General features: G+C 41.8%; 1 protein-coding gene and 2 long non-coding RNA genes across 4 annotated transcripts in view; 1 reads left to right on the top strand and 2 right to left on the bottom strand.

Annotated features, from left to right (window-relative positions):
• The window catches only part of zgc:163040 (uncharacterized protein LOC100038789 homolog), a 90,181-nt gene that overhangs the window by 46,180 nt on the left and 23,164 nt on the right, over positions 1-20,837 (top strand). The gene's annotated exons all lie outside the window — the stretch shown is intronic.
• On the bottom strand, positions 14,244-15,186 carry LOC132867802 (uncharacterized). Of its 2 annotated transcripts, none has more exons than XR_009650767.1 (4): positions 15,034-15,186; positions 14,740-14,923; positions 14,426-14,658; positions 14,244-14,274 (listed from the first exon to the last, which is right to left on the bottom strand). It is a non-coding gene; the product is annotated as an uncharacterized LOC132867802 (long non-coding RNA). The 2 variants fall into 2 exon arrangements; XR_009650768.1 differs by having other exon boundaries at positions 14,740-14,784; positions 15,034-15,181.
• On the bottom strand, positions 15,725-16,120 carry LOC132867804 (uncharacterized). Its single transcript, XR_009650770.1, has 3 exons — positions 16,089-16,120; positions 15,856-15,983; positions 15,725-15,769 (listed from the first exon to the last, which is right to left on the bottom strand). It is a non-coding gene; the product is annotated as an uncharacterized LOC132867804 (long non-coding RNA).

Below are 20,837 nucleotides of genomic sequence, written 5' to 3'. Positions count from 1 at the left end.
CAAATAGACGATTGGAGATCAGAGGAGCTTGCAGTTACATTTGGTGTCCCTCAAGGATCCATCCTCGGGCCTGTCCTCTTTAATCTCTATGTCAATGACCTCTCCTCCAGGCTCCCCCAGACAGTGATGTCTCATCAATATGCTGGCCACACCACCTTCTACTCACATTGTAAACCATCTTCCTTAAATCAATGTTATGAAGAGATGCAGGGAGCTATTGACAAGCAAAGTGACTGGTCTTCAGACTCAAATCTTGTGTTAAACGCAGAAAAAAAACAAATGCATGCTTTTCTCTATGCAGCAGATATCGCGAGTACATGGACTACATGACATTGACAACAAATTGTTTTCCAATGGTAGAGAGCTTGAACGACTACAGCAAATGAAGTTCCAAGGAACACATGTTCACCAGCACCTTTTATGGACAGATCATGTCAACAAGGTAACTGCATCATGTTATGCTACCCGTTCAGTGCTACGCAAGCTGAATAATATCGCCCCTTTTTCAGTGAGGAAACAACTCTAAGAATGCCTTATCCTCCATAAACTTGACTACAACAATGTTGTGTACCACCCTATTCCTGCCTATTTGATTCAGAGACTAGAACGAGTGCAGCTACCGACTGCTGGATTTGTTCTTCAGCATTATGCCAATGTCAGGGACATAATCCAGTTAAAATGGCTTCCTACTGAAGACTGAAGGGACTATCATCTAATGTGCCTTGCAAATAAAGTGCTGTATTCTTTGGACTGGCCATCCTATCTTCCACTCCAATGTAGCACCAGTGACCAAGTACTAAGATCATCAGATGCTCTACGCTTAACTGTTCACAGGAAATATTGACTTTATTTCATATATATATATATATATATATATATATATATATATATATATATATAAAACTGTATAAGATCAACAGGAACCTAAGGACCTTCATCCAGAACTCAATGGAAATGTGGAAGACAACCCTAGAGGCCAACTCAAAACCCATTGCCCAAGTCAACATCAAGTGCGGCATATACCAAGGAGATGCGCTATCACCACTGCTGTTCTGCATAGGCCTGAACCCCCTCAGTCAGATCATCACGAAGAGTGGCTACGGGTACCGATTCCGTAGTGGGGCAACAATCAGCCACCTGCTCTACATGGATGACATCAAGCTGTATGCCAGGAACGAGCGAGAAATAGACTTGCTGATCCACACCACCTGGATCTACAGCGATGACATAGGGATGTCATTCGGATTGGACAAGTGTGGCCAGATGGTCTCAAAGAGAGGCAAGATGATCCAGACTGAGGGGATTGACCTACCAGAGGGCAACATAGGTGATATCCAAGACAGCTACAAGTACCTTGGCATCCCACAGGCTAATGGAAACCATGAAGAGGCCACAAGGAAGTCAACCACAGCCAAATACCTCCAGAGAGTAAGGCAGGTCCTGAAAAGTCAGCTGAATGGTAAGAACAAGGTCCAAACCATCAACATGTACGCACTACCAGTCATCAGATACCCCGCTGGTATCATAAACTGGCCAAAGGAGGAGATAGAAGCCACAGATATCAAGACTAGAAAACTCCTCACCATGCATGGAGGGTTCCACCCCAAGTCCAGCACCCTGAGACTATACACTAAGCGGAAAGAGGGAGGCCAAGGGCTAGTGAGCATCAAGACCACAGTCCAGGATGAAACATCGAAAATCCGAGAATACATCAGAAAGATGGCCCCAAAGGATGAACTGCTAAGTGAATGTCTCAGGCAGCAGAACCCTGGTGAGAGTGCAGAGGAGGAGGAACAGACAACCTGGAGGGACAAACCCCTACATGGCATGTACCACCATCAGATAGAGGAAGTGGCTGATATCAAGAAATCCTACCAGTGGCTGGATAATGCAGGACTGACAGACAGCACAGAGGCACTAATCATGGCAGCACAAGAACAGGCCATAAGCACAAGAGCCATAGAGCCCAGGATCTACCAGAGTAGATCAGACCCAAGATGCAGACTGTGCAAAGAAGCCCCTGAAACAGTCCAGCACATAGTAGCAGGGTGTAAGATGCTAGCTGGATCAGCGTACATGGAGAGGCACAACCAAGTGGCTGGGATAGTATACAGGAACATCTGCAACCAGTATGGAATAGAAGTACCCAAGTCCCAATGGGCCATACCACAGAAGGTGGCTGAGAACAACAGGGCCAAGGTTCTGTGGGACTTCAGCTTCCAGACTGACAAACAGATCCTGGCTAACCAACCGGACATAGTGGTGGTGGACAAAGAGCAGAAGAGGGTGGTGGTGATAGATGTAGCGATCCCAGCTGACGCCAACATCAGGAAGAAGGAACATGAGAAACTTGAGAAGTATCAAGGGTTGAAAGAGCAGCTGGAACGGATGTGAAAGGTCAAGGGTTGCGTGGTCCCCGTGGTAGTGGGGGCAATTGGGGCAGTAACCCCCAAACTGGGAGAGTGGCTCCAGCAAATCCCAGGAACAACATCTGAAGCCTCAGTCCAGAAAAGCGCAGTCCTAGGAACATCGAAGATACTGCGCAGAACCCTCAAACTCCCAGGTCTCTGGTAGAGGACCCGAGCTTGAGGATGACATGGATACCACCCCCCGCCGGGGGTGAGAAGGAGATTATTATATATACAACCCCGATTCCAAAAAAGTTGGGACAAAGTACAAATTGTAAATAAAACGGAATGCAATGATGTGGAAGTTTCAAAATTCCATGTTTTATTTAGAATAGAACATAGATGACATATCAAATGTTTAAACTGAGAAAATGTATCATTTAAAGAGAAAAATTAGGTGATTTTAAATTTCATGACAACACCACATCTCAAAAAAGTTGGGACAAGGCCATGTTTACCACTGTGAGACATCCCCTTTTCTCTTTACAACAGTCTGTAAACGTCTGGGGACTGAGGAGACAAGCTGCTCAAGTTCAGGGATAGGAATGTTAACCCATTCTTGTCTAATGTAGGATTCTAGTTGCTCAACTGCCTTAGGTCTTTTTTGTCGTATCTTCCGTTTTATGATGCGCCAAATGTTTTCTATAGGTGAAAGATCTGGACTGCAGGCTGGCCAGTTCAGTACCTGGACCCTTCTTCTATGCAGCCATGATGCTGTAATTAATGCAGTATATGGTTTGGCATTGTCATGTGGGAAAACTCAAGGTCTTCCCTGAAAGAGACATCATCTGGATGGGAGCATATGTTGCTCTAGAACCTGGATATACCTTTCAGCATGGATGGTGTCTTTCCAGATGTGTAAGCTGCCCATGCCACACGCACTAATGCAACCCCATACCATCAGAGATGCAGGCTTCTGAACTGAGCGCTGATAACAACTTGGGTCGTCCTTCTCCTCTTTAGTCCGAATGACACGGTGTCCCTGATTTCCATAAAGAACTTCAAATTTTGATTCCTCTGACCACAGAACAGTTTTCCACTTTGTCACAGTCCATTTTAAATGAGCCTTGGCCCAGAGAAGACGTCTGCGCTTCTGGATCATGTTTAGATACGGCTTCTTCTTTGAACTATAGAGTTTTAGCTGGCAACGGTGGATGGCACGGTGAATTGTGTTCACAGATAATGTTCTCTGGAAATATTCCTGAGCACATTTTGTGATTTCCAATACAGAAGCACGCCTGTATGTGATGCAGTGCCGTCTAAGGGCCCGAAGATCACAGGCACCCAGTATGGTTTTCCGGCCTTGACCCTTACGCACAGAGATTCTTCCAGATTCTCTGAATCTTTTGATGATATTATGCACTGTAGATGATGATATGTTCAAACTCTTTGCAATTTTACACTGTCAAACTCCTTTCTGATATTGCTCCATTATTTGTCGGCGCAGAATTAGGGGGATTGGTGATCCTCTTCCCATCTTTACTGCTGAGAGCCGCTGCCACTCCAAGATGCTCTTTTTATACCCAGTCATGTTAATGACCTATTGCCAATTGACCTAATGAGTTGTAATTTGGTCCTCCAGCTGTTCCTTTTTTGTACCTTTAACTTTTCCAGCATCTTATTGCCCCTGTCCCAACTTTTTTGAGATGTGTTGCTGTCACGAAATTTGAAATGAGCCAATATTTGGCATGAAATTTCAAAATGTCTCACTTTTGACATTTGATATGTTGTCTATGTTCTATTGTGAATACAATATCAGTTTTTGAGGTTTGTAAATTATTGCATTCTGTTTTTATTTACATTTTGTACTTTGTCCCAACTTTTTTGGAATCGGGGTTTGTAAACAGAGTCTTGAGATATGTTGGTGAGATGTAAATGGAGTCTTGCGATATCTTGATAAACATGTGATGTTGGCTATGGAGTGCTCAGTCTCCTTTTGGAATGACAACCTGTCAGCTTTCCGTAGGTTAAACCTTCTGCAGGTAGGGATGGTTGTTGCTTGGAGTGCAGATCTGACTTTGATGGCAATTGGTCGGTGCTGGGTATGAGGGATGGGATCTAGGACTTCCTTCACACTTCTGGAAGTGATTTTGCTGCTCACACAGGCAAGGTCTGGGTTATATCCCCATTTCCATCTGGTGCTGTGGAAATACTTGGATAGTTTGGCATTGTGGATTAGTGTCAGGTGTTTAGACTCAAGCCAGGTTTCAGCTCCATCTTGGTTGTTGCTCTCATAGCCCCATGATGTGCTGTGGGCATTGAAGTCGCTGATGTGGAATCTCCTTTTGCATCTTTCTGGTAGTTCTGTGTGAATAAAGGGGGTTGGGGGTGGATTGTACACAGATGTAACAGAGACATTTGGGAGGGCAACTGTGATGGTTTCCATGTGCCCCTCTGTGGTGTGGGTACAGACTTCCTCAATCTTGAGGTTTGGTCAGCTGAAAACGGCTGATCTGTGCTGTCTGTGTCGGATCTCTGCAACCAGTTTCATTCCAGGGATGACAGGTCGATGTTGTGCAGGGCCGATGTGGGTTTCCTGCATGCACAGTATATCAAAATGGTTGGCCATTGTTGCCAGTATGTCTGCCTTGCATCTGGAGAAACCTTTGATGTTGGTTGAGATGATTGACAGTGCAGGCCCGGTGAGGGGCAGGTGCTTGTGGGCTGTCGGGATTTAGCATGTGTCTTCATCGTTTGATTGTGTGGGTAAGTATACAGAGATTGGCCTACTGGCAGTATCAGATTAGAAAGTCCTGCTGAGTCCTTCCATCTCATTCAGCCAGCGTTTCCCAGGCTGCACCGTGGGGAGGTTTCTGTATCCGCAGCCCAATTCGGAACTGGCCAAGCACCTCCATAATTCCCTGTGGCTAGCTTCCTTGTCATATTTGGTCAACATATTTGACAGACTGAATAGTTTGAATCTGTCTTTGCAAGGCCGAGATTCCAAATTGTTGGTCCTTGCTGACAAAGTGGAAACTTTCATCCAAAAACTTGTCTTGTGGCATGACTGCATAATTGTCTGAAATTGTGATGTTTCCCAGCCTCACAGACTTCATCACTGAGGCATGCAGCAGTGATTTCTCCTCTATTTTTCAATCAGCTGCAGATCACCTGTCTGAGCTTAAAGTGCATATCACAGGTAAATTCAGGAGCAAGATCAATGTAATTCTCCTATTTTATATTAAACTTTGGTCAAATATCTGTAACATTCTGCATTCTCTGCAATTTTTTTTACCTTGCACAATGCCAGAAAAATTCAGTTGAAATCAAGCCATTTGAGGCAAATTGGTCCGCCTCTGAAAAAACTTGGCATTTGAATTTCCTGGTAAATACTGATTTTCGTGATGCCATCTGTGGGACACCTCCCTCTGAATCCTATGTCAGCGCTGGTTTGTTTATGAGAAAATTACCTGGTGGTTTTCTGCAAATTTCTTCAACGTTATCGCGTAATTATTAAAATGGTTAACAGATGTATCGTAGGAGGGTGTAGCAACACCAATCTTGATGGGCTTAGTACTCATCGTTTTACAAAAGACCGGGCAATGAGAGAGAAATGGGAGTGGTTGGTCTACACAGGCTGTGCACTTAAACCGTGCAAAGCTCGGGTATCCTGCTTGTGCTTCCGCAGATAACGTCATGAATCTGGCTCCAGACTCCCTTGGGATTTTTCCAGGTGCGTTTTGTTATTTATTTATTTTTCTGCTGTTGACAGATGGCCTTGTGCAAAATTACCCTTCTGGATGAGTGTGTAAAGGGGCATGCTTTCATATAAAAAACATGAAATTGGTCCAGAATATGCCCTTTGAGCAGCAGTTAGTTTCTTATTTCAAGGAGGACTACCAGTCATTTTCATGGGTTCGGGACTCATTCGTTTCCACCGCAAATGATTTGTCACTGCAAATGCAACAGCAGCTTAATGAGCTGAAGAGTGACAGCAGGCTGAAGCACCTTTTTAGCACCTGTTCTCTTACATCCTTCTGGGTAACACTGATGCAGGAGTACCCCCAGCTCTGTGACATTGCCTTAAAAATTCTCCTACCTTTCGTGTCAACATACTTGTGTGATGCAGGCTTTTCAAAACTGACCACACTCAAAACTAAGTACCGCAATCATGCACAGATTGAGGATGACCTGAGGCTGTATTTAACTAAAATTGAGCTGAGAATTTGAGAACTCTGCCAAACAAAGTAGGCTCATATGTCACACTAAGATGTTTGTTAACACTACCTCTGGTACTCTGGTAGAGTGTGTTTGTTCGTTCATGTATTTGTTAGCAACTTTGCAGAACAAAATGTACAGACGGATTTTCATGAAAATTTTATGAGATATGTATCTTGGCCCAATGAAGAACTTAAATTTTGGAGGTGATCCTGAACCGCGTCTGGATCCATTAATTTTTAAAAGGATATAGGGCTGTAGGTGTATTATGTTTATGTGTATGTAGATTGGTGTTAAGTGATCAATCATTAATAATTAAATTGAATCAATCCCATTGAATCATTTAATTTGAATCATTTAAATTGAATTATTTAAATTGAATCAGTCTCATTAATTAATACCATTAATTTTGGTGCTTAATAATAAATTACCAAACAGCTAAATTATGGTATATTCCAAATTATTATGGTCACTTACTAAGCTGCAGCTAATAGTATTCATATACACCTTAGAATTCTTTTGAGATTTGGGCGACTTCCAGAAATATCGGAACAGCAAACAAACACACACAGTTTCAATGATAATGGAATTTATTATAACAAAGATAAAATTGAATAACAGCAGATGAAATCTTCAGCAGTGTGTGTGTGTGTGTGTAAGCCAAAGGATTAGCTCTGTGTGCTATCTAGACAAAGGAAGGCTAGCTAACATGTGCTTTTGAGGCCTAGTGGCCACGTGGTTGTGTGTGAGCGTATGTGTATGTGTGATAACAACAATTAAATGTTAACAATTAAAATACATTCAAATGGTCATCCGTGATATATGTGGAGTTGAATGTGGGCACGGGGGAGTGCGCTATAAAGGTTGAACTGAATCAGGACTTAGAATATCATCTAAAGTTGAGACAAAAGACCTCGTGATAAAGAATAAAGGAGGGGGAGGGGTCACCATGTGTTTCCTTACAGAACAAAGAGAGTTAGCTTTGGTTTTCTAGCTAAAGTGTGTATGAGGCCTAGTGTGTGTGTGACCACGTGTTGAAGCCTGGTCCCTGGGGACAAAAGGCTTCCCTAGAAAGCTAACCCAATAGCTTTATAGTATTATTAAATCTCCTGAAATCTTGATGAGGTCGATATATGTATAAGAATGAAATTAGAGTGTTAGAGAGGGAAAAGAGGCATGCACAACCTATCAATTAAACAATTGAGAGATTAAATCAAAATCAAACAATCATACAGTGTACACAAACCGTTCCTAAGTTTAAAATTCACACTACCTCAATAAATCAAAATTCCTGAGACTAGCTTTATTACTATGCCCAAAAGAATGCCAAGTCTTACTTCCGTATTTCGCCCTTCTGCAGAGGGCTGAGAATTTTTGGAGAAGTTGACTTTCACAGGAGCTCCTGAGAAGAAAATCTGTGAAAAACAGAGAATTCTTGGAGAAACTTCGTAGCTCGTGGGAAGAAAAATCTCTGTAGAAACAAGGTGCACAGCTTTATTGAAGAGGTCCAGCCACTTCTTTGTCTTCAGACTAAAAACCACTTGGGCTGCAGTTTAGCACGTGCTGATGAGGAACAGATGAAACCGGTTATATTCAAGTTGAGTCAAAATCGCGCAATTCTCGAGTCTACCGTGGCCAAAGGTAAGGAAAAGAAACAGCGCAAAACTCTGATCCTAGACAAAAAGACGTTTAATCTAGTTTGCTCGGCCGAGCGGATCTCTCTGTGTCCAGACGGATTGAAGTCCAGATGGAAAAGAGAAAGAAGGAAGCGTTGTTCAGTTGCTTATAGAATTGTAGAGGAAGTGACGTAGATGATCCCGCCCATGCGTGATGTAGGTCAACGCGGAAGTTGGCTGATGGGAAATGTAGTTTCTTAAAGAGACGGGCTGCTGTTGTTCCTTGACGGACTGTACCTACAGGGCAAAATTGAACATTTTCAGTCTCAGACTGTTGTCTAACATTGCAATAATACAATAATACACAGCAATAAAAAACAGCCCAATAATAATAATAGCTGATCGATCTTTTTTTGGGGGGGGGGTGGGCTCAAAGTCCACTTGGGCGGCACGGTTGTGAGTGGTTAGCACGGTCACCTCACAGCAAGAAGGTTCTGGGTTCGAACCCAGCAGCCGGCGAGGGCCTTTCTGTGTGGAGTTTGCATGTTCTCCCCGTGTCTGCGTGGGTTTCCTCCGGGTGCTCTGGTTTCCCCCACAATCCAAAGACATGCAGTTAGGTTGACATGGGGCGGCCTTGGGCTGAGGTGCCCTTGAGCAAGGTACCTGACCCCTGACTGCTCCCCGGGTGCTCTGGTGTGGCTGCCCACTGCTCTGAGTGTGTGCGTGTGTTCACTGCTTCAGATGGGTTAAATGCAGAGGATGAATTTCACTGTGCTTGAAGTGTGCATATGATGAATAAAGGTTTCTTCTTCTTGCTACACTCAAAAAAATAAAACATTGGATTTACTTAACTGAGTTATGGCATCCGGTCCCATGAAACTGTGTTAATTTAGATGTATTGAATACAGTTATGTTTTGAATAACTCAACATAACTGTATTCAATACATCTAAATTAACACAGTTTCGTGGGACCGGTTGCCATAACTCGGTTAAGTAAATCCAATGGGGTTTTTTTTGAGTGTACAGTCGGGGGTGGGGGGTGATCAAAGTACGCTTGGTACAGTCAGGGGGGCCCAGATCGCAAATGTTTGAGAACCCCTCTCTAGACTATTCAGTTCTTTATTTTCCAAGTGTCTGGAAAGTGTGAAAACATTTGTGGGTATTGTGATGAGTGTTAAATGCAGAGAAACATATTAGTGAACAGAAGAAATGTGCTTTAATTATGCAGCTGACAGAAGCTTGCTTTAGCTGGCACAATCTAGCCTCATCTATGTGTAGACCTTTTCTGAACACACTGTGAATGCACTGCTGCTTTTTGGCAGCTGGCAATGACAGCAGACCATCACAGATATCACTCACATGCTGTATATTCACAATTTGTCACTATTTCAAGTATATTTGTAGTTGATACAAGTATTTTAAATTTATTTTATATAAAGTGCATCATAATTTCTGTCATTTTAACCAAGGTAGTTTACAATTCTGTATTGTATACTTTTAAATGATGACCGTGCAGAATTATAAATTGTAAAACACAGTTTTGATTCTTCATGATATACATATCCTAGTTTATGCCCTTTACAAACATACGAAGGAACTTACATCTGCTGTTACACTATTACAATATTTAAATACTTATATCTCTATTTTAGTGTTGTTTTCAAGTATCTATATTTCTTTTCAATTATTTTCCTATTGATTTTACTCACTACATTGAGGAGTGCGCATGCGCCAGAGGTTAAAGACGCCAGTTTTTACAACTCCGTAACTATCAGCAAAAAAAGGCGAATTTTTACAACTTTTACTTAAACTAACAAGACATCCTTGTAAGTTGGACATTCAAGGACCATGGAGATTGTCTTCAAACCGTCATTTGCAATTTGAAGTGACTTGAAGCCAGTTTTGTCCCAACAACTAGTGATCGGCCTGGCGAGCCCGGCAGCGAGTTGTTTACACTTCTGTTTCACGCAGCTTAACCGTAGCAGGCTTAAAAGGAGCCCCCGCGGCGTGGTGTGTCCATCCCCACTCCCTCCAAATTTACATCGGAGTCCGCTAATTAGATCTACCCAGGTGGGAATTGTGTGATCTCTAAATTCCCACATACCGTCGATGCCATGCCTACTCAAGGACAAAAACAACTAAAGATGAGGACATAGTCACTCTTGGTACCCTGAAAGAAATGCTAGATCAACAAAGGGCAAAATATGAGGACCTGTTGATGAGACAACAATCCACCTTTCAGTCTTTCATCGCAACAGTAATGGATACTAGCAACAAAAGAATGGACAGTCTCATCCGTGAGGTGCAGGAAATAAAGGACAGTCTACAATTCTCCCCGGCGGAAATCCAAGACGGTAAAGCAAAACAACATGACCAGAGCCACAATATCAAGGAAGTTGAGATGAAAATAGATCGTCTAGGAGCTGACATCAACACGATCCTTCATAAATCCGATTACTTGGAGAACCAGTCTCGTCGTAATAACATTCTGATCGACAGCGTCCCTGACAACAAACAAGAGAACTGGTACCGATGTGAACAGAAAGTCAGAGAAATCCTCAAGGACAAACTCAAGCTTGACCCACTTAAGATTGAAATCGAACGTTCTCATCGTAATGGAAAATTCCAGGAAGATGGACGGCCACGACCCATTGTTGTGAAACTTCTCCGATACAAAGACAAAGAAGCCATCATGCAGAGAGCAAGGTACCTCAAAGGATCGAACATCTACATCAACGAAGACTTTTCGGAAGCAGTATGACAAAAGAGGAAAGAACTCCTCCCGGAAATGCGGGCAGCAAGAGAGAGAGAAAACGTGACATACGGTACGATCGGCTGGTCGTGCACCCATCGAGAGACACACCAAGGAGGGACAACACATGAAGAAACCAGACTCGACTAAGTCATCACCGGTAATCAAACCTCATGATCTCCACTACTGAAAAACAGCCATCTCTACCTTCACAAATAAGTAACAGTGACTTAAGTACCCTAGTTTTTAACCCCTTTGCCTTAAATGAAAATGTTTATGAATCACACTTTTCATCTCTCGACCCAGATTTAAATTTCTTTAATAACTACTATACCGTAGTTCTTCTAAGAGCACCACACAGTATTACAACACTGATTCATTCATCAATACATGCAAATCAAGAAAAAGCAATTCTCTCTCTATGTTTCATTTAAATGTCAGGAGCCTTTCATGCCACTTCGAAGAGCTCAATGAATACCTATACTCTATAAAACATAGGTTCTCAGTAATTGTTCTCAGAGAGTCTTGGCTAACTGAAAATACAATCCACAATTATAACATACCCGGGTATAAAAGCATTCATCACTGCAGACTGAACAAGGTAGGTGGGGGGGTTCTCTATACATAAGAAATAATTTATCTTATATAGAAAGAAACGACTTGGAATTTGTAATCGATGAATCGGGCACACAGCGTATTTTTGTTGAACTGTTTTCAAATGGTAATGAGGGGAAAAAATTGTCATTAGCTGCGTATACCGTCCTCCTAATACAGACATTCAACAATTTAATAACCAATTGACAGAATGCCTGAATAACATCAACAAAGAAAAGAGTACTTGCTACATTCTTGGAGACTATAACATAGACTTACTTAAAACCTCGCATTCTCCTACTACTGATCACATTAATAACATTTTCTCTAACTCCTTTTTCCCTCTTGTATACAAGCCCACCAGGATTACCCCACACTCTGCTACCTTAACTGATAACATATACACAAACACACTTAACATTGACTACACGGCTGGGATTATGGTAACAGATATATCGGATCACTTTCCGATATTCCTTATATCTGATTTAGTGGAACCAACTAGGAAGACAGACAAAATATCTTACCGTCTCATTAACATGACAAACATTAAGACATTTACAGAATCCCTATCAGGTATAGTTTGGGACAACATACATAGCGAGGCGGACACAGAGAAAGCTTACAATCAGTTTCTTGAAACGTACGGATCTTTATATGAAAAATGTTTTCCTAAGAAAAATGCAAAAACTTTCAACCATTCTCAAAAAAAAAATCCTTGGTTAAGTAGCGGAATATTAAAATCAATACGCAGAAAAAACAAACTTTATGCTAAGTACGTCAAGAACCCTACACCTCTTAACCACAGTGTCTACAAAAAGTACCGAAATCAGCTAAATCATCTCCTTAGAACTGCAAAGAAAGAATACTATCACAGAAAGTTTACTGAAGCCGCTTCTAATATAAAACAAACATGGAGAATGATAAATGACATCTTAAATCGTGACAAAATAAAAACACCCGGTCCAAACAAAATTCAAATTGGAAATAAAACTACACTCAAAAAAATAAAACATTGGATTTACTTAACCGAGTTATGGCAACCGGTCCAACGAAACTGTGTTAACTTAGATGTATTGAATACAGTTATGTGTTGAAAAACTCAACATAACTGTATTCAATACATCTAAATTAACACAGTTTCGTGGGACCGGTTGCCATAACTCGGTTAAGTAAATCCAATGGTTTTTTTTGAGTGTATCGAAAATAAAGAAGAACTATGTGATGAATTCAATGATTTTTTTGGCAATATTGGGCCTTCACTAGAAAGCAAAATACAAAGATAGCAAAAGAGCGTTGATTTGATGGGGACTCATCGGCATGTTCTTCGACCATACGCTGTCGAATCATCATGGATCACCGGCGTTGATTCAACACCGCTTTGCTCATACGAGTTTGCGTTGAAACGACGTTGAAAAGTGGATGGTGGCCGACAAAGAATAGACCCCCTTTCACCCTTTATTCAACTACGGATATCGGTCGATTTATAGTTTCATTTTCGGCGATGATTCATCCAACTTTACTTCCTGTTTTATGTACAACAGGAAGGCTACAAATTAAGCAAAACAGGCTAAATTAAACTAGCTAACAATAAAGCATCGGGGCTCTTGCCTAGGATGAACACACACATGCATACTTCAACCATGAAAGTGAAACTTAATTTATATCAATGTGCGTAGGCTACGTCCTGTTTTATGTACAACAGGATATAAAAATGCATGCAACAATGCACCTCTCCTAATGTTTGTCAAGCTATCTAATGAGGCATAACTTTTAACATTTATAAGGAACAGAACACACTTGAACAAGTTCTTAGAAACATTTTATGATTTATTTATAATTTATAATTGTGGCCTATATTCCTCCTGCGGCGCAGACACCTGTACATGGAAACAGAAAAACATAACCAAAATTAATTTGATGCAGCATTGATAAAGAAAGTCAGCAGTAGGCTATGGGTTTCTAAATGCCACCCTACCTCACGTCTCCTCATCCCTCCCTCTCTCTCTGGTGCATACTTAAGCCACTTCTTGATTGCGTCACTAAAAGTAGCGTGTGTGCTCCCTGGCAGCTGCTTTTGTAGAGCATCTGAAAGAAAAAGAACAAAACAACATTGAGACTTTGCATGGTGATAATTGTTAAAGTTTGAGTTGTTAAGACTATGCACGTCACACTCTAGTGGTAGGTGGCAAGTAATGGTACTAGTACAGAAAATATATGTAAAAATCAGAAACCATAGATGTGAATCTTGTGACAATTTAAACGGGATTAAAAAAAAAAAAACATTTTAATTTCCCCATTGACACAAAGCGGAAATAGAAATGCCACTACCGGACCATTCGTCACTCAGTCAGCCTCCCTGGACTTGCCTGCACACCTGCTTTTTCTGAGTAAGGCGCCTGGTGAGTTTCTTAATCCTTTTTAATCCTTTGCATCTTTCACAATATGTTTGTCGTTGTCGTTATAATCGTAATGTTACAGTTAGTGAAGGAGTTATCAAAGAACGTTTAGAAGTAGTGTGCAAGTACTTGCGACAGCTTACTATTTTACCCTCTTTTACAGCTTTGTGCACATGCATAACCTACCAAACAGGACATCATGGATCTTGGTGTCCTTAAACGCAGTTTTTTCCCCCTTTCCAGCCCAGTTAAATTGGCTGGCCAAGCTATTGACCAGGAGGCTACGCAGCATCTGCCTCACTGTGACCCCTACATTGGTTCCTCCACAAAGGGCTAAGGTAGACACCTGATAGAATAAAATGTAGCATGAAGACAATAATGAGAAAGTATTCAGTGTTTATCATTGTTTCATTGATTCACAATGATATTAAGTATTTGTGTTTCTTTTTGCAGGTGTTGCAGATGACTGGAAAGGAAAGGTAAGACTCAATAAGTACCATTAGCTGCTTTTGTTTGGCATCTTCCTTCACCAGGGCCTCTGCTGCCAAAAACTCCTCCATGGTGGAGAGTGGGAGCTTGATTAGGGGCGATGTCTGGGGTGTGTCTTGTCTCCCCATCTCTCTCCTTAGGGCCCTGACCTCTTGCGCCAGCCTTCCTACTTCCCCCTTCAGCTCCCTGTTTTCCTCCCTCAGCTGGCCAAGGAGAGCGATGACTGTGCTGATGCCCATGTCTGTTAAGTAACACCAAACATTAGGACTTTTATTTCATATTGCTGGTCATTTTTGAACAGTGATTACAGTTGATGACTCACCACGCAGCAACTGATTGTTCCCCTGTTGCGATGGCAGAGGTGTGGCTGAAATATCAGAGAGTACAATTTAGTTCACTACAAGGTGCGCCTTAATTTAAATTTCTGTTCTAAATTTACAATTTTCATGTTGATTGATTGATTTCCTCTTTGACTTAATGGAAGCGGTGACGTGGCTGGGGTGAATCTGAAAAATTGTATAGTCAGTTGATCAAAATGCATCTACATAGATATTTGTTTGTCGTTTTGTTGTTTTTTTTGTCGTTTTTGGCATAAATAAAGGCAATGCATAGTTACCATGGGTTAGTGGCTGGCTGTGAAGGAAAGGGCCTGGCGGGGTTTCTGAAGACGGTGAATCTGAAAAATAGTAAGCAGTCAGTTTTCCTCCCTCAGCTGGCCAAGGAGAGCAATGACGGTGCTGATGCCCATGTCTGTTAAGTAACACCAAACATTAGGACTTTTATTTCACATTGCTGGTCATTTATGACCAGTGATTACAGTTGTGGACTCACCATGCAGCAACTGATTGTTCCCCTGTTGCGATGGCAAAGGTGTGGCTGAAATATCAGAGAGTACAATTTAGTTCACTTCAAGGTGCGCCTTAATTTAATTTCTGTTCTAAATTCACAATTTTCATGTTGATTGATTGATTGATTGATTGATTGATTGATTGATTTCCTCTTTGACTTACCATGGAAGCGGTGACGTGGCTGGGGTGAATCTGAAAAATTGTATAGTCAGTTGATCAAAACGCATCTACATAGATATTTGTTTGTTGTTTTGTTTTGTTTTTTTAGTCGTTTATGGCATAAATCAAGGCAATGCATAGTTACCATGGGTTAGTGGCTGGCTGTGAAGGAAAGGGCCTGGTGGGGTTTCTGACGATGGTGAATCTGAAAAATAGTAAGCAGTCAGTTGATCAAAACATATCTTCACTTACTCATTGGTATTTTAATTTCTGGCATAAATAAAGGAAATGCATAGTTACCATGAGTTAATGGCTGTCTGTGAAGAAACAGGCCTGGCTGGGTGTCTGAAGACGGAAATGAAAGCATTATTATTTCAGACAACTTCTAGGTCTTTAGTAGAACAACAACAACAAGTGGTACAGATAGTCACCTTCATTAAGGGAGGGGAATTGCCACTCGCTGTCCAGCTGAGTGGCGTCAATAGATGGTGGCCTCCTCCCCCTACGGCTTGGTCCTGCCTCCTCCTCGCTGTCCTCCTCCAAATACCTTTTGTTTGGTCTTTAAAATTAACCCAGGACCTTACTGACACAGCTCAAAACACAAACGAAACCGTAATTGAACTTATAACTGCAAGTTGTAATTTAAAAAAGAAAACACTTTTACCGTCTTTTCCTTGGCCCCATCTCACCATCATCTGATTGCAGGTCTGCTGTAAGGCAGCCTTCCTCATGCGATCGGGTCAGGTAACGTCTTGCTTTGGCAAAGGTGCCTGAAAGGGAAGGCAGTCTTAATGAAATTGACTTAATGCAGTATTGAAGTATTGTCATTGGTTTAATGAAGTAGCTATGCAGCTCACCACAGGTTGCCAGCGCCCTTATTTTTTGATGGAATCGCCATCCTTGTCCCAGGGGGGTGCAGTTCATGGCGGCCTTCACAGCTTTGTTTCTGCCAAAGGGTGGCCAGTAGCATCCCACTTCTCCGTCAACATCTACCACCCAGCTGGACGGCACAACTGCTGCACTCCGGTCTTGGAATTCCACAACTTTCCAAATCTGTGCCATCTATAATAAAAAAAAATAAAAAAAGTACTCCATGGAAAGGATAGTTAGTGCCTGCCATCCAGCTGGAGTACTCCAACTGTCCAGATTCCTTCTAATGCATAAGTAAAGATGTGTTTCTTTGTGTGTGTGTGTTTTTTTGTGTGTGTTTTTTTTCTTCCCATATAGGTTTACGAATGGTGACGAAGAGGGATTGCCACAAAGGTCTCTCCATTGGGAACAACACACATTTGCCCTGGACAACCTCAAGCCGGTCAACGTTAAGGCAGCTGTCTATGCCAAATACTCTGTAGCAGCCAATGCTTGTGGAGGGGCAAGGATAGTGGAAATATGACTCCCTCCTCTTGAATTTCATGTAAACCACAAAGACAGAGTCACCATGTTTAATTATGTTTTTCACCATTACGATTTCATTTTTAATCACTAGGCAATCATCGCCCTGCTTTGAAGAAAAACAGAAATCATTGAAATGCACTTTTTTAAATTGCTGGCCAGAACTTAAGTGTTGGGGTAATGGGCCCTCCTGGTGTGGGTGTAACAACTGTGGTTGTGTAGGTGGTGGTGGAAATAAACAAACTGGCTCCTCTGAAAGGCGTTTGACAACCTGTTGTAAAGGTTGAGATGGCTTGCGTAGCATTTTTTTTAGTTTACCCAAATAATTCTCGTAAGGAAAGGATGAGATGTTGTCTAGGGAACCATACTGGCGGTACTCATGTGTCAGATGTATTGTTTGATGTATGCTAAACACAATCTCGTCTTTACCATACACCTCTCCAAAATGCTTTACAAAAGCCATTAACAATTTTTCGGAAAAACAAAACATACTTTCAGAAATGTTTGGTGTGAGTAGCAAAAACATGGCCACAGAAAACAATATGAAGTTTTCATAGAGATCTTGTGGAAGAATGTCCCTCAGAACTAATGGCCCACTGTAACTCATAAATTGGCGCAGCTCTGCCGCTTTCCACCTATCAATTTCGATGAGTTCACGGGGTTTCCGTGCAAATTCAGCTGGAGTATAGGGACGAAGCTGTATTAACTTTTCGGAGATGGCTTTAATGGCTCTTGTAGGCTGCCTTGTAGAGTTTTTCCCCCTCATCCAAAAATGTATCAACTTTTTCATAATGCCAAGGCAACATAAATGCATATAATCTATTGGGAAGGCAGACACCATTTTCACCAGACCTGTCAGAGGACTTCTGTTGATGTGGTGGTCCTCATCTACCATATTTTCAAACTCCTTGTCTGACCTTAGCCTAACATCAGTCTCAGGATACGTCATTTTTTTCTGCCAAATACCAGTCTGATGGCATTTATCGCATCTGGAGTACCCATTATGGCATTTAATTTGTTTTACCAATGCTCGAGTAGGAGCATCACAAATGAAGGATGAAATGGCCACCCTCAGCTTTCTACCTCCAAATGTTACCCCATTGCAAAGCAGATCAGAGATGTCTTTAACAAACTGCGTCAGATAATCAAACACATTGGAGGGTTTTCCAGGGCCACAAAAGATGCCAACTAAAATCGGTGTTCTGGTGTAATCGCAATCAATCAGTGCCAAAATAGGCCAAAACTGAAGCCTGGTGCTTTTGAAAATAGGGAGACCATCGATGTTAAATTGAACTCTTATTGTTTGAATAACATCTGGTAAATGGATGGTGCTTAATTTGGACAAAATTCCCTTTGCCAAGCCAAAATGGAAGTATTCCCCATTACCTACGGTCTGTAATGGTACTGCAGGCTTAGTGCCCAATAAGGTCCTAGCATCCTTGGGCAGTTCAGGGTGGCTTGTTCTCAAAATGGTCAACAGAGCAGTAATGGCAATCAAAGGCACAGAGAATGATGCAGCCCAGTGTTTTAATTTTTGGTGAAGCCCTGACTCTTCAAAAGAGTCACCATCAATATGACTGTCACTGTCACCCTCTGAAGACATGCTACTGCTGTCAGACTCTGCATCACTGCACCCTCCCAACTCAACAGAATCCCCACCATCCTCATCTAAACCCATTGATGATGCAGGCCTGGGTGATGCAATTGAAGGAGAGACTTGAGCAGCAGGATTACCCAGAGCTGACTCAAAATCGGACAGAATCTGCCTTTCTGACATTTCAGTAGCTGTCACAACACGTCTTCTTTTTGACCAATAAGAAGTCATGTTCTCTCCCCTAAAGAAATAAATGTCTGCAGTACCTTTTGAGGGAATGACGGGGTAGTGGTCTTCAGGTTCCATTGAGGTAAACATGGGGGGAACAAAGACAACAACATTTACGTCATTACATTTGAAATAACCTTACACACACACAGTTCAAACAATTGTTTTATAGAAAGTTCTGTTTTAATACCAACAATGTTTTAACAATGTCTGGAGTCATGTTCTAATGGCTGCGACCCATACTGCCCTACAAAGCCAAAAGACCTTAATATCACTTAAGTTATTGCCATTTTTGGAACAGAGGACATCAGTTGTATCATGTGATGAATTATTTCGAGTTATTTCTGTTTTTTTCTGGTAACAATAAGACGTCGTTTTTACCGTAACTTCCAAAAGCAAAGGGAAAACCAAGGCAGAAGCCTGTAATGAGTCTGATGAGTTAAGGTCTTTTGGCTTTGTAGGGCAGTATAGGCCTACAGCGTTACAAAGCCCAGCCCCCTCAAGCCGGGTATAGAGCTACCGGTTATAACCACGGCCTATATACTCGATTGAAATGCTTTGTTTTCACTCCATCAAGACCACTACTTTGACTAGTTTTCGACTAAACAATGCATCTGCATGTTTATTGTATTAGTTGAGGGAATATAAGCAATTTTGTTCATGGTACCTCAAACAAAGTGGTCACTACAGAAGCGTTGGTAGCCTGGATAATCTTTAAAGTTCATGGCCGCGAGGCGCGACCCATGGCTACACAAAAGAACAGGTCAGCTCAAAACGACATGCGACCTAGGCCTACATGCTCGATTTAAATGCTAAGTTTTCACTCCAACGCTAAGTTTTCACTCCAACAAGACAAGTACTTCGACTCGTTTTTTGATTGAATAATGCATCTGCATTGTTGTTGTTTCAAATGGATACTAGTTGAGGGAAATTTCTCCAACGCGTGATATGACTGAAGTTCATCATAACTTCTTAAACTGCTTGAAATTGTATTCGAAATTCCCTTTATTAATAGTGACTGAATAATGGTACGTACCAGATGTCCAGGGATGAATGAAAATGTAGCGTGGTCCAGTGTTTTTCTCAATGTTGTTTCAATGATCCAAGCGTAACAGCAGGCCGATCCACAAGAGAGTCGCGATCCAACCGAGTGGTGTGGGAGTTTCACGTGCACCCAGGTATATAACGAAAATGACATCATCCAGTAAACAGCAGTGGTAATCGCACTGCATTATGGGACAGCGTGGGACATCCAAAGACATATCGCTACATATATGTACTGGCCCTTTTTTATATCATGCCTTGAAATGAAAGTCAATACAACAGAGATGAGAGACACCGGGTATGAAAGTAACACCAGGATAAGTTGTAACACCACCATTCCCACCAGTTAGGTATAAGATGCAGGTTTTGTAACACTTTCAATCTTCTTAGAATTAATTTATGATCATCTTGGAAATGTTAAGTTATTTGCAAAAAACTTTCAAAGATAGAAGGTCAAATCCATTGCTGAGTTAAGAAAGTAAACTGGTTTTTGTTCTTTTTTTATCATTTACTTATCATTATCACTTATATCATTTACTCGTATCTATGTGTAAGCAGGATAAGACAAACAGTGGCAATTTATATTCTGAACAATTAGTTGCTCATCCTACCAATGTTGAAAACTGGCTGGCAAAAGTGACGATGGTTCAACATCGTATATTCGACCTTCTCTGACGGTCGACAGATCAACCTTTACCCACGGTGATTCAACAGTGATAAATCGACCTTCTCCGACGGCGGAGAAATCGACGTTTCACGGCGCCGTTTCAGCGTTGATTTTCTGACTTACGACGGAAACCGACCATTCTGACCAAGAATCGGCGCCGTTTCAACGTCCCTCTGCTATCTGGGAAGGACCACAGGACCCTCCACAGATAGCAAAAGGGTGTTGATTCGACGGGGAATCATCGGCATGTTCTTCGACCATACGCCGTCGAATCATCGTGGATCACCGGTGTTGATTCAACACCGCTTTGCTCATACAAGTTTGTGTTGAAACGACGTTGAAAAGTGGATGGTGGCCGACAGAGAATAGACCCCCTTTCACCCTTTATTCAACTACGGATTTCGGTCGATTTATAGTTTAATTTTCGGCGATGATTCATCCAACTTTACTTCCTGTTTTATGTACAACAGGAAGGCTACAAATTAAGC

Source organism: Neoarius graeffei, chromosome 19 (genome assembly GCF_027579695.1).
Source record: "Neoarius graeffei isolate fNeoGra1 chromosome 19, fNeoGra1.pri, whole genome shotgun sequence".
NCBI classification, from domain to species: domain Eukaryota; kingdom Metazoa; phylum Chordata; class Actinopteri; order Siluriformes; family Ariidae; genus Neoarius; species Neoarius graeffei.
This window is presented reverse-complemented; position numbering and strand designations above follow the sequence as displayed.